The sequence below is a fragment of the Procambarus clarkii genome, chromosome 59 (genome assembly GCF_040958095.1).
Source record: "Procambarus clarkii isolate CNS0578487 chromosome 59, FALCON_Pclarkii_2.0, whole genome shotgun sequence".
Taxonomy (NCBI): domain Eukaryota; kingdom Metazoa; phylum Arthropoda; class Malacostraca; order Decapoda; family Cambaridae; genus Procambarus; species Procambarus clarkii.
Genome location: NC_091208.1, coordinates 13,399,796 through 13,414,096, shown reverse-complemented (window position 1 = coordinate 13,414,096; position 14,301 = coordinate 13,399,796). Strand labels below are relative to the sequence as shown.

Sequence of the window (14,301 nt, the reverse complement as noted above, 5' to 3'; positions counted from 1 at the left end):
CGGTTTTTGATTTTCGCACGGTCCCGGTGGCTTTCTCGGATCATTGTATGGTGGTTGTCCGGGTTGGTGTCCGGAGTCAGGTGCGGGTGGGGCCTGGGTGGTGGAAACTCAATTGTCGGTTATTGCGTTGTCCACGTATTTGTGCGCAGTTTCGGGCCTGGTGGGTTGGCATCGTTGCCCGGAAGGCTGATTTCTCCTCTTTGTTCGTTTGGTGGGAGTGGTGTAAGGTGGAGTGTCGGAGGTTTTTTGGGATTGTTGCTAAGCGGGAGGCTGCCGGGAGGTTTGGTCTGCTGCGGTTCCTTCAGGCGCGTTTGTCTTCTTTATATGTGCGGTTGAATGCTGGGGTTGACTGCTTTAGTGAGATTGCTGAGTGTAAGGAGCGTATTTGTGATTTGCGTGCGGTGTTGGCTGACGGTGTTCGCGTGCGTGCTCGTGTAGCTGAGCGGGTGGATGGGGAGAGGCTCTCTCCCTTTCTTTTAGGGAGGGAGAAGGCTGCTAGGGGTTCCGTTCTTCTCCAGGGCCTTCGGCGGCCTGATGGGTCTGTGCTTTCTAGCACAGAGGGTGTTCTGCTTACCGCACGGCGGGAGTTGGAGGCACTCTATGGGGAGGTGCATGGTGATAGTGTGCTCGCGGGTTCCTTTTTGGACAGGTGCTTCCCCGGTTTGTCACGCTCGGAGTGTGCCCGGTTGGTGCAGGATGTTTCCACGGTGGAGCTCCTGGAGGTGGTTCGGTCGTTTCGTTCTGGGAGAGTGCCGGGTGCGGATGGCCTGCCCATTGAGTTCTACCTTACCTTTTGGGATGTGCTGGGGGGGGGGGGTGCTTTTGGAAGTGGTGCAGGCGTGTTTGCGTTTGGGTGCTCTGCCTGATTCCTTCTGTGACGGGATCGTGCGGCTACTCCCGAAGCCGGGCGATTTGCAGTTGTTTTCCAATTGGAGGCCTATTACGCTCTTAAATGTTGATTATAAAATTCTTTCTAAGGTTTTAGCGCGTCGATGTCGGGGTGTCGTTGCGTCGGTGGTCTCTATGGAGCAATTTTGTGGTGTGCCTGGCCGTGCCCTGATGCATTGCAATGCCTTACTTCGTGACGTGCTTCTCTATGCGTCCGAGTATCGGCTTTCGGCGGCTATGATCAGCTTGGACTGGTCCAAGGCCTTTGATCGGGTGTCTTTAGAGTTTGTTTTTAGTGCTATGGAGAGGCTTGGGTTTCCGGTGGTGTTTGTGGGGTGGATCCGTTTGTTGTATGTCCGGAGTCGCAGTCGCGTTTGTGTGAATGGGTTTTTTAGCTCATTTTTTCCTATTTGCCGTTCCGTTCGTCAGGGGTGTCCCATGTCCATGCTTTTGTATGTGATTTTTCAGGAACCTCTTTTTCGGGCGGTGAAAGCGTGTTCCTTGATCGTGCCTCCTTGTCTGCCGTCCGGTCTCCGGCTACCCGTTTGCGGGTATGCTGACGACACCATTCTATTTGTAGCTTCGGAGGGTTCTGTTGAAGCTGTCCAGGACGTTCTCCTGCGGTTTGAGTCCGCTACGGGGGCCGTTCTTAATCGGGCGAAGTCGGGGTTGATGGGGATCGGTGAGTGGGCCTCCCGCCTGGTGTGGGATAGGTCGTGGTTTCCTTTGGTCTCCTCGATTCGGGTTCTTGGGATTACTTGGTTTGCCTCCTATGACCGCTCCTTGGAGTGGAATTGGGGTGCTGTCTCTCGGTCGGTTGGTGTTGCAGTTGGCCTTTTGTCGCGTCGTCCCTTGACGATTTATCAGAGGGGACTGCTTGTTGCGTGTAAGGTCTTGTCGCGTGTCTGGTTTGTGGCTCGATGTTTCCCGTTGGATCGTCGGAAGGCCTTGAGTTTGGAGAGTGTGGTGTATAGATATGTATGGTGTGGGCGTTATCAACCGGTGCGCCGTTCGACGTTGGTGTTAGGGGTGAGAGAGGGGGGTGTTGGCATTCCTGACGTTTTCACGAAGGCCAAGGCCCTCTTCTGGGTCTCGTTGCGTCGGGGGCTGGCTCTCGGTGGGGGGTTGAATACGCTGGGTGTGTTTTTCTGCTCGCTTCGCTTCAGTTTTTTGGTTGATTTGGGGGTTTGTCAGGAGGTGGCCTTGGTTACCCCCCCTGTTTATTCTTGGGCCGTGGGGATTCTTCGGGAGCTCTGCCGCCATCCTGGGTTTCTGTCTTTCTCGTGCAAGGCTGTGTATGGGGTGTTGTTGCCCCGGGTGCGGCCTCGAGTGGAGGGCTTGTTCCCGTGTTGGGATTGGGGTGTTCTCCTCATCCTCCTCATCCCCTCAGGGCGTGGATTCCGGGGATGAGGAGTGGCAGGTCCCAGTCGCTGCTGCTGCGGCCCCCCCCCCCCCCTGCGTCACCGGACATGACCCCGGTGCTTGTTGTCCCTCAGCCGAGTGCGTCTGCGTCTTCCTCGACTCCTGCTGCTGCGCCTGGTCCTGCACCCTCGCCAGGTGTTGCGGCTGTGTTGGGTGTTGGGGGGGCTGCGGAGCGTCCTGTTGTGTGCGGCCCGATTCCCCATGTGGTTGAGGCTGCTGCGGTGCTGCGACGGGCGTTGGTTCGCCCGGTTCGTGAGGCCCGTGGTTCTGGGTCCACCTCCGGCTGTGAGGATGTGCGGCCAGTGCCCAAGCGTTCTAGGCGCTCTTCTACTGCTTGGGCTGATGTGGAGGACTACGACGCGGGTGGAGCTTCGGGGGATGGTGTGGCGATTCCGGGTGCTTCGTGCTCTACGACGCTGGTGGTGTCTGATGTCCATGTGTCTGCTGTTGACGATGGTTGTGCGTCTGATTTACATCCTGTTCTTTCTCCTGCAGAAGGTTCTACGCAGTGGGAGGTGGTTGCTCCTACAGACGTGGATGGTGTGGGTCCTGGTGCGAGCCGAGGCATGAAGCTGGTGCTGAAGAAGGATGCCAAGCGTGGGGGGTCCCAGCAGGTACAACGTTCGGTGGTTGACGACGGGCCCTGTGAGGCAGCCGAGGAGGCTCCCAGTGCGCTGCCCATTGCCCGGCCTCATGGGAAGGAGCCTCTCCCTCTCATCTTGGCCTCCGGAGTGGCGAATGATGCTGACCATCCGTTGCGTTTTGACATTGATGACCGTGTGCGTCCTGTTCCGTGGTGCCCTTCTACCATCTGTGTTCGTCGGGCTCGGTGTTTTATTGCAGGTGTGCCAGAGTTAATGCCTGATCCTCGTACGCTCCAAAATGACCCTGCTTCGGAGGACCTTATGTTACTTTGGGAAGCGTATTGCATTCGATTCCCGGCGGAAGAGTGGCCGGACAAGTATGAGATCTTTTCGTAGTCTGTGTGCTTGTTGTGTGTTTAGTGTGTGCTTGGACCTGTGGTTTGTTTGAACTGTGTTGTACCTATTGTGCGCCCTTCAGGCTGGTGTTATGTTTGTTCTCTTGATCGTTGTTTTGTTGTATTTTTCATTTGTTTTTGTTGTCGGCCCTTAAGGCCGGTGTTTAGTGTCTTTGTATGGATGTGTATTGATTTGTTTTGTGCTGAAGTGTCTTGTTCTGTTTCTTGATGTACTTTGTTGTTTCATTCTCGGTCCTTCAGGCCAGTGCATGTATGTTGTTGTGTTTGTGCCTGTTTTGTTTTCAGGTGTGCGTGGTTTGCTTGTTTATTGTTATTGTTTATTTTGGCCTCGCCTTTTGTTTACGGGGCGGATGGCTTGGTGTGTATTCTTTATTAATGTATTGTTTTTATATTGCTTTACCTGTTGTACGTGTTTGTTCTTTGTTTTGTTTGGACAGTATTGTGTTTGTCCTGTTATGTTTCATGCTATGCCTGTAGATGTATGTTTTGTTTTTCTGGAGGTGTTGTTTTGTGTTGTTACTGTAATTGCTAGTTTGCCATTGTATTCTGTTTTGTGCTTTGATGTATGCTGTATTTTTCATGTTTTTCTTGTGTATGTGTTTTGTTGTGCTCTGCTGTCGGCCCTTCTGGCCGGTGGTCTATTGTTTTCCTTTCTGTTTTCTGTATTTTTATTGTATTTAAATTGCATGCTTTGCATGTAAAAATAAAAAAAACTAAAAAAAAACTTGTAAACCTCTATCATGTCACCCCTAACTCTTCGCCTTTCCAGTGAATGCAACTTAAGCTTTGTTAATCTTTCTTCATATGAAAGATTTCTAATTTGGGGAATTAACTTAGTCATCCTATGCTGGACACGTTCAGGTGAATTTATATCCATTCTATAGTGCGGCGACCAAAACTGAACTGCATAATCTAAATGGGGCCTAACAAGAGCAAGATATAGTTGAAGAACAACACTAGGTGTCTTGTTACTAACGCTGTGATTAATAAATCAGTGTCCGATTTGCCTTATTACGAACATTCATGCATTGATCCTTTTGTTTTAAATTCTTATTAATCATAACTCCCAGACACCTTTCGCAATCTCAACACCATCTAGCTCATATCTTGTAACTCTATCATCATTACCTAGCCTCAGAACTTTACATTTATCAGCATTAAACTGCATTTGCCAATCCTTTGACCATTTCAAAACCCTATCTAGATCAACTTGAAATGATAGCGAGTCCCCTTCCGAATTAATTTCCCTACCGATTTTCGTATCATCGGCAAATTTGCAAATGTTGCTACTGAAACCTGAATCTAAATCATTTATATATATTATAAACAAAAGAGGTCCCAGGACAGAGCCTTGAGGCACTCCACTTACAACATTTTCCCACTCTGATTTGACTCCATTTATACTGTTTCCTTTGGTATAGCCATGCCCTAATCCAGCTTATTATAGCACCCCCAATACCATGAGCCTCTATCTTTTTAATCAGTCTTTCATGTGGCACTAAGTCAAGGTACACAACATCACGATCCTTACCACTATCAACTGCCTCAACTATGCTAGAATAAAAAGATAACAAATTTGTTAAACATGAACGGCCATTTATAAAACCATGTTGCGACTTAATTATTAATTTATGTTTTCAAGATGAACACGAATTTTATTTGCAATTATAGATTCGAGTAACTTTCCCACAATAGACGTTAGGCAAATTGGTCGATAGTTAGTCGCAAGTGATCTATCTCCTTTCTTAAAAACTGGTATCACATTAGCAACTTTCCATAACTCTGGGACTCTGCCTGACTCTATTGATTTATTAAATATGGTAGACAGTGGGTCGCAAAGCTCCTCTTTGCATTCTTTAAGCACCCTGGCAAACACTTCATCCGGCCCTGGGGATTTGTTTGGTTGGAGTTTTACTATTTGTTTAAGAACATCCTCCCTGGTAACTGCTAAACTCGTCAACCTGTCCTCGTCCCTACCCACATAGACTTGTTCGGCTGAAGGCATATTGTTAGGTTCCTCTTTAGTAAATACAGATACAAAATATTTATTAAAAATACTACTCATCTCTTCATCATTATCTGTTATTTGACCTGTCTCAGTTTTTAATGGACCTATTCTTTCCCTAATCTTTGTTCGGTATTATTGGAAAAACCCTTTAGGATTTGATTTTGCTTGCTCTGCTATGCGAACTTCATAGTTTCTTTTTGCTTTCTTTATCTCTCTTTTAGTATTTTTAACCAGTTGTACGAATTCCTGGTCTAAACAGACTTCCCCATTCTTAATCCTTTTGTCCCACGCTCTCTTTTTACCTAAAAGGTTCTTCAGATCCTTTGTTATCTACTTTGGATCATTAGTATTCGATCTATTCATTTTATATGGTATACTACATTCCTGGGCTTCGCTTAGAATATTTTTAAATAGGTTATATTTTGAATCCACATGGAAAACCCCTTTTACGTCACCTATCTCTGGGCTAACGTCTAGCTCCAATACCGGCAATACCGGCCCACACTTAATTGCACACTAGTTTCTTTATCAGCTATCTCACCGTGTCAGAGTAAATGAGACAGATGTATGTGAATGCATGTGTGTGTATATGTATGTATATGTATGGGTATAAAGTATATATGGAAGCTGATCAGAATTACATTTCACCTTTGTGAATGTACATTAATGACACTATGTAAAAGACACATCAAACACTTTATGTAGGGAATACGTAAATCTGTGTATCTATGTATTTACGTATGTAGGTTAGCTTAGCATTTTAAAAGCACCGAATCGCCTTCTGTGGTTGAGTGTTCAATAAACCCCTGAACTCTATGTTTAACATTTCTCTAACCCTGTCCATGGAGGACAGAAGAAAATGTATATATGCTGATTAGCATTGTAAATGTGTGGCCACGTCTGTGGTAGAAAATAATAAAAAAAAAAAATAAAAAAAAAATAAAAAAAAAAAACTTTCCAATATATTTGACCCAAAAAAATTCTTAGGCTATTGAAATCAGCTTTTCGAAAATCAGGCACTTTAACAGAATTTTCTCCTACAGATCTATTCCATTGAATGCTAAATCTGAATTCTTTATGATCACTGTTCCCTAGCTCACTCCCTATTTCGATGTCCTTAATTTGTGTTTCCCTGTTAGTTAACACTATTGAAACTGGATTAACACTATTGAAAATGGATAAACACTATTGAAACTTAACACTATTTCCTGAATTGAAACAGGAATTTCCTCAAGTACTTTCGTATATTAATACATCTTCAGAAGGAAATTACAATGTATGTCTAATGAGACGTGTCATGACTAGAACGAGTTGAATCATTGTATGATGGACGTAAAATGAATAGTACTACATTCGTCGAAGAAAGTTTGTTTGGATGCTCCGAGACAACACTTATTTAAGGGGGGAGGAGTGCAGGCGTTGAGTCACAATAACGTGGCTAAAGTATGTTGACCAAACCACACACTAGAAGGTGAAGGGACGACGACGTTTCGGTCTGTCGTCCGAAACGTCGTCGTCCCTTCACCTTCTAGGGGGGGGGGAGGAGTGTTACGTAAAGTTCCGTATTGCGTCGCATCGGAATAGAATTGGTGGTATTAAGAGTAATATTTTTCTTGCTCAATGGTGCAGGGAGAACGACGTTAACAACCATGCAGGGTTGTTAACGACCAGCGATCGTTAACGATCGTCCGGTGGCGGGAGTTCTGATGGCCAATCAGAATCACCGGGCGAGGCAATGAGTACCTGCCGGAATGTGGGCAGAAGCCAGTACTCTACTCACTCCCCACCATTTGATACAGCGTAGGTGTGTGTGTGTGTGTGGCCGGCATCTGTAAAAATTACAGACGAGGTGATCCTCTATCTTTCGAAATACCAGTGGAAGATGGTTTGGTTAACGCCGTAGGGAATTTCAGAAATCGGCATCAGGATAGTAATGAAACTGAACCACCCAAGAAGGTAGAAAATGTTCTACAGACGTTTGGGGTTCCAGTATATATATTATGTATATTTATATATTCCGTCTTGGACGGAATATATAGGTGTAGTTGGCTGAGGGAGCTTCAAAAATTGCTTTACTGTTTCATAGTAGATAAGTTTATTGTTTCGTAGTCTAGAGAAGTAAATGGCTCGGAAGAGATAAATCGACGGAGTAGCGCGACTCTCATTGTTAGTCTTAAAGTATATGTAACCGTACATTTAACGTAGTGGCAATAATTAGATAATATATTTATCTTCACATAAGATACCAACGTATTTGGGTAATATGGATAAAAGTATCCATGACAGTTGGATCCCAACAATGTTCGTAGTAAGGCAAATAAGACGCTGGTATTTATTAATCGGTGTTAGTTGCAAGACGCCTGGTGTTCTTAAGCTGAATCTTGCTCTGGTTAGGCCCCATTTATATTGTGCACTTCGGTTTTAGTCCCCGTACTATAGAATGGATATAAACTCGCTCCAACGTGTCTAGTGTAGGATGGCAAAGTTAATTCCCCAAATTAAGAGATCTTTCAGATGAAAATAATTTAATATAAAGCTTAAATTGCAGCCTCTTGAAAGTTGAAGTTAGGGGGGGGGGGGTTGATATGAGAAGTTTCAGTGGAAAAATGGTCATAAAGGGGAATATAAAGAGTATAAAACAGATGGAACGCGAAACAATGGGTATAAGTTGGATAAGTTTTAGTTCTAGTTAAGACACGGGTAAATACTGATGAGGTAACAGGGTTGGTTTATGGAACAAATTACCGCGTAACATGGAAGTTGGGGTGGGGGGGCTCCCTTCTTTGTGTCCAATATGGGTTGGACATGAATTGGAATCTTGCGAACAAGATCCTTCGTACGGGCCAATGAGCATTCTGCCTTTGTCTTTTATTCTTACGTTCTTAAAAAATGTCCTCCCATGTCTTCCGCGCTCTAAGATTCAAGGCTTGATTCCTTGATTCTGATATTTTTATAGTCTTTCTCTGGCCTTGTTTACCCTTCACATTTTTATCTACTTTGCCTATTATCAAGCTAAAAGATCTTTTTCATCCTGCCACCAACATTAGTTGCACTGGGCTTTGCCTTTCCTTCATATCTGGACTTAAACTGTTACTAATACCATTCGTCCTCCAGACATAAAGTTCGCCTAACACTTTTCGTACCGATCTACTTCAGTCTGGTGATGAAATGAGACTTGAACAAAAGTGTTGTCTGCAGACGCAAACAATGCTCTTCTGAATCGCCTTAAGTCCTGGCTTTGTTGCTGTTGACTTTTCCCTGTAACAGTATATACTGAAATGTTATAAATTTTCTAACATGACTTAACATAAGCATACCCTTTTTATCTAGTTTTCTCTAACTTTCTTATTCCTATACTTTCCCCCTTTATTACACCTTGCCTTCCGTACCTGTTGCCTTGCTTTTTCTTCCAAGATTTCCTTCGCCGCTTGCCTATATATTGAAGATGGTTATTTTTCAATTTGGATCGCATCCAAAATGTGTAACTGGAAAGCTAGTGAAGAAGAGTTATCGACATGAGACTGGTCCAGGACGACAATAGACTTGAGAATAAGAACAAAGGTAACTGCAGAAGGCCTAGTGGCCCATACGAGGCAGCTCCTATCTATAACCACCCAATTCCACTCATATAAATGTTCAACCCGCGCTTGAAACGATCGAGGGACCCCACCACGTTACGCGGTAATTGGTTCCACATATCGACAACCGTTACTGAACCAGTATTTACCCAAGTCTTTCCTAAATCTAAACTTGTCCAATTTATACCCATTGTTTCGTGTTCTGTCTTGAGTTGATACTTTAAATACCCTATTAATATCCCCTTTATGTCCATTCATCCTCTTGTAAGCTATCATGTCGCCAATAACTCTTCGTCTTTCCAGTGAATGCAATTTAAGCTTTATTAATCTTTCTTCATATGAAAGACTTCTAATTTCTGGAATTAACTCTCATCCTACGTTGGACACGTTCCTTGGAATTTATATCCATTCTATTGTACAGCGACCAAAACTGGACTGCATAATCTAAATGGGGCCTAACCAGAGCAAGATAAAGCTAAAGAACTACACCAGGTGTCTTGTTACTAACGCTTAGATTAATAAATCCCAGTGTCCTATTCGTTTTATTACGAACATTCATGCATTGATAGTTTGGTTTTAAATTTTTACTAATCATAACTCTCGGATCCCTTTCGCAATCCGACTTCGCAGTCTCAACACCATCTAGCTCTTATCTTGTAACTCTATCATTACCTAGCCTCAACTTTACATTTATTAGCATTAAACTGCATCTGCCAGTCTTTTGACCATTTTAAAACCCTATTTAGATCAACTTGAAGTGATAGTCTTCTTTCGTGTTGATTTCCCTACTGATTTTTGTATAGTCTGCAAATTTGCAGATGTTGCTACTCAAACCTGAATCTAAATCATTTATATATATTATAACCAGAGGTCCCCGGACAGAGCCCTGAGGTACTCCACTAACTTTATCCCACTGACTTAACCCCATTTATACTGCTTCCTTTGAAATAGCCATGCCCTAATCAAACTTAATACAGCGCCCCCAATACCCTGAGCTTCTATTTTTTTTAACTAGTCTTTCATGTGGCACTGTATTAAAAGCTTTGCTAAAGTAAAGGTACAAATCACAATCCTTACCACTATCAACTGACTCAACTATGCTGGAATAAAAAGTTAGCAAATTTGTTAAACATGAACAGCCATTTGTAAAACCATGTTGCGACTCGTTTATTAATTTGTTTTTAAAGACGGAGACGAATTGTATTTGCAATTATTGATTCCAGTAACTGTCCCACAATAGAAGTTAGGCTAATTGGCCGATAGTTTGACGCAAGTGATCTATCTCCTTTATTAAAGGTTGGTACCATATTAGCTACCTTCCATGAATCTGGCACTCTGCCTGACTCTATTGATTTATTAAATATGGTAGACAGTGGCTCGGAAAGCGCCTCTTTGCATTCTTTAAGCACCCTGGCAAACACTTCATCCGGCCCTGGGGATTTGTTTGGTTTTAGTTTTACTAATTGTTTAATTACATCCTCCCTGGTAACTGCTAAACTAGTCGACCTGTCCTCATTCCCACCCAGAGACTTGTTCGGCTGAAGGCATATTGTTAAGTTCTTTAGTAAATAGATATAAAATATTTGTTAAATACTACTCGTCTTGTCATTATCCGTTATTTGACCTGTCTCGGTTTTTAAGACCTATCCTTTCCCCAGTCTTAGTTCGATATAACTGAAAAAAACCTTTAGGATTTGACTTTGCTTGCTCTGCTATGCGAACTTCAGTTTTTTTTTTTTTGCTTTCCTAATATCTTTTTATAACATTTTTAACTAGTTATACGAATTCCTGTTCTAAACTGACTTCCCCATTCTTAATCCTTTTGTGCAAAGTTCTTTTTACCTATAAGGTTCTTTAAATTCTTTATCCACTTTGGGTCTTTAGTATTCGATTTATTAAATTTGTATGGTATACTACGTTACTGTGCTTTTTGAATATTTTTAAAGTTATATATTAAATCTACATCGAAATCCCATTTTACGTCACCTATCGCTGGGTTCATGTCTCGCTCAAAGACCGGCCCACACCCCATACCAAAGACTTTCCAATATATTTAACCCAAAAAAATTTCTTAGGCTATTAAAATCAGCTTTTCGAAAATCAGGCACTTTAACAGAATTTTCTCCTACAGAACTATTCCGTTCTATGCTAAATCTGATTTCTTTGTGATCACTGTTCCCTAGCTCCCCACCTATTTCTATGTCATTAATTTGTTTTGCTGTTGGTCGACACAAAATCTAAAATTATTTTCCCGCGTTGGTTCCTTAATGTGATGTGTAAGAAAGCAATCGTCAATTCTAGGAAATCTTCTGCTTCACCATTCCCTGTTTTGTTCAACCAGTTTATTCCACTAAAATTAGTCGCTCATGACATGCTGTTAGATCTAGATGGTTTTGATATTTCATCCCATAGATGCTTTGCTTCCATTGTCTAAATTTGGTGGCCTATATATAACTCTTATATCATTTGCTTTTTCGTTTAATTCTGTCCAAATAGTTTGTGGCTCGGTTTTGATTCCCTCTTTGAGACTACATTTCTAATTGTCCCTAACATGTATGGCGACTCCCCCTCCTCGTCTAATATATCGATCTGTGTGAAATGGTTTAAATCCATTTATTTGATATTCGGCTAATAGTTCTCTATTTTCTACATTGATCCACGTTTCGGTAAGTGCAATTATCTTTTTTTTTTCTGTGCAGACAAGAGCATTTAATTCGTTAATTGTATTTCTTGGACTTCTACTGTTAGTGTAATATACTGTAAGTGAGTAGCTATTTTGAGGCCCTTTTCTTTCCCTGATCATTTTGCCAATGCCTCTCCCACAAGCATACTTATTACCTTCTTCCTCCAAATAAATTCCCATACCACTATCTACTAACAGTTTAAACCCAAACACCTCTAACCACTGGTTCCAACGAGCTCGCAACAACCCCAGCCCTCCATAGATGCACCCCATAACGAGCATACTTTTCATATCTTCAATACAAGTGTTCCCATTTGTCTATGAAAGGTATTGCATTTGATTTGAAATCTTTCCAGCCGGCAATTGACAAAGTGCCCTCGACATCCATTCATTTCCCACTCCCTATCTTGGAAAAATGCCACATATGATCGGGATTCCTCCCTTGCTCCTAACTAATTCAATGGCTATCCTGAATCTGTTAGTTCCTCACTCCTAACTTGTCCAACATCATTACCCCCTGCATTTTTTTATACAATAAAATTTATTAATTTTTTATATACATGTATTTTTATATTTTTATTATATACAATAATCAGATACAAATCATATATGTAAATATTATATCATGTTTATAAAAATACTGAATTAAAAAAACATTTTATAATTTACATATAATTTGTAATTATGACAAGCTCTGGCGTCGTCTTGACTGTTCTCCTTGTCTGTTTCAGTTTCAGTCGTCGTCTGAGAAATCAACAAACTTTGTCGTCGTCTTAAACTTCTTCTCTCCCTTCTAAATGGTGTTTGTCAGGTTCATTCATATGAGCCACAATATATGAATACACGGTAGAGGTATTTTCCAAGGGTGGCTGGGAATTAGCCAAATGCCCACTTGACATGGGCATATTTGTAGATTGGGAAGCATACTTCAGGGTATACGCCTTGAACCCCACCCTTGGAATGGAGATTTTCGTTCGGCGTTGAATATTTGCAGATTTGATCAGATCTCTTAGGATTTCCCGATGTTGGGTTTGAACGGTGGGTCTCTTGTAATAAGCAAGTTCATTCTCGTTCACCCGCCGTCGCTTGAATAATGTGACGTGGGGCTCAAAACTGTAATTCTGTAGGCGTAGACCTTGCTTGTCCAGTAGGGCAATAATCACCCGTCGCAGATCGAAAAGATTGTGACTCTTGAATCTTTACGAAGATGACACTTGTGTCAAAATTCCCTAAGCCATCTAAGACGACGCTGGCTGTTTGTTTCAGTTGTTTCAGTCGTCTGAGGAATCGACAAACTTTATCGTCGTCTTAAACTTCTTCTTTCTCGTCTAAATGGTGTTTCTGTCGGGTTCATTCACCTTAGCCACAATATACGAATACACAGTAGTGGTATTTTCAAAGGGTGGCTTGGAATTAGCCAATGCCATGTGAATGGTCGAGGACGGACCGAAACGTCGTCGTCCCTTCACCTTCTAGTGTGGTCTGGTCGACATACTCTAGCCACGTTGACTCGTCGCCTGCACACGACATGAAGGAACAGAGATTCTCTCTGTGAGGAGAAGCCAAGAAGATGGAACATGTTGCAGCCGTTCCAGACTACAGGCACATCACCCTCGGCTACTTCATACTAGACGGGTAAGGAGTTGGGACAGTGTTAATAAATGAGTAGTGAAGAAGTTAGAATTGGTCAGTGGGAAATTTGTCAAAGATGAACAGATTATCCTCCAAACTAAGCTGGTTCTCTTAAGCTTGTAGTGAAAGAAGCCACGTTAGGTTCTTGTATTTTTGTTCTTGCTTTTAAATAGTGATGTATATGCACTAAAATAAAGGACTGCAATGGGTTTGAAAGCGGGTCCCTAGACACGTACTATCAGTTGAACCATGACTAATACCTCTAGTATACTTTAAGTTTGAAAGGTACCAACATTAGTGACAGTATAAATGTATCGGTAAAACAATGTATATTTGTTTTAAAGAATCTGAATTTGCGTATATATATAGCAGGTTTAATATTAAAGTTCCTATTTCGTAATTTCACAGATGGAGGGGTAAATGAGCTTGACCAGACAGATGTTGTATACATAATTCGTCAACTAATTGAAAAGTTCATGGCAAGTACAACAACCTCTTATTAAATTGCTCGATAAATGCAAACTAAACCGCCATAACAAAGGAAAGTTATAAAAGTTTCTTAAATGTTCGATTAATCCTCGTCCATTTCGTAGCACTTAATGTCTCGGTCAAAAATTTAGCTTCATTGCATGTATTAATCCCATTAAAAAGTTAAGAATATAAGAATGAGCAATTGCAGATAGCATATTGGCCCATACGAGACGGCTGTTGTTTATATCCACCCAGTCTCAAACATATGTCTAACCTACGCTTGAAACAATCGATGTACCCCACTTATGTTACGCGGTAATTGCTTCCACACAATTTCTACCATGTTACCGAACCAGTATCTGATTACACAGAAATTACAATAGCGTGATGCATCAAATGAACAAATCCATAAGGCCCGTGATGAGGGTTCGAACCTTCTTCCTGTTGAAACTCTGGGAGCCTTGTGACGGCAGGTGCACTAAAAATGGTATTTTTTTACCCTGTCGTGGCGCAGTCGAATAAGATGCGTCTGAGATCATCCCAGTCGTAGGTTCGAACCCTACTGAGGGCCTTTTTTTTTCCTTATAGATTTATTCATATATTTATTCATTCTTCATCT

General features: G+C 42.3%; 1 long non-coding RNA gene across 1 annotated transcript; it reads left to right on the top strand.

The window, feature by feature from the left end:
- The first annotated feature begins 7,099 nt into the window (after positions 1–7,099).
- On the top strand, positions 7,100–14,070 carry LOC138353633 (uncharacterized). Its single transcript, XR_011223220.1, has 3 exons — positions 7,100–7,274; positions 12,311–13,214; positions 13,620–14,070. It is a non-coding gene; the product is annotated as an uncharacterized lncRNA (long non-coding RNA).
- The last annotated feature ends 231 nt before the right edge of the window (positions 14,071–14,301 follow it).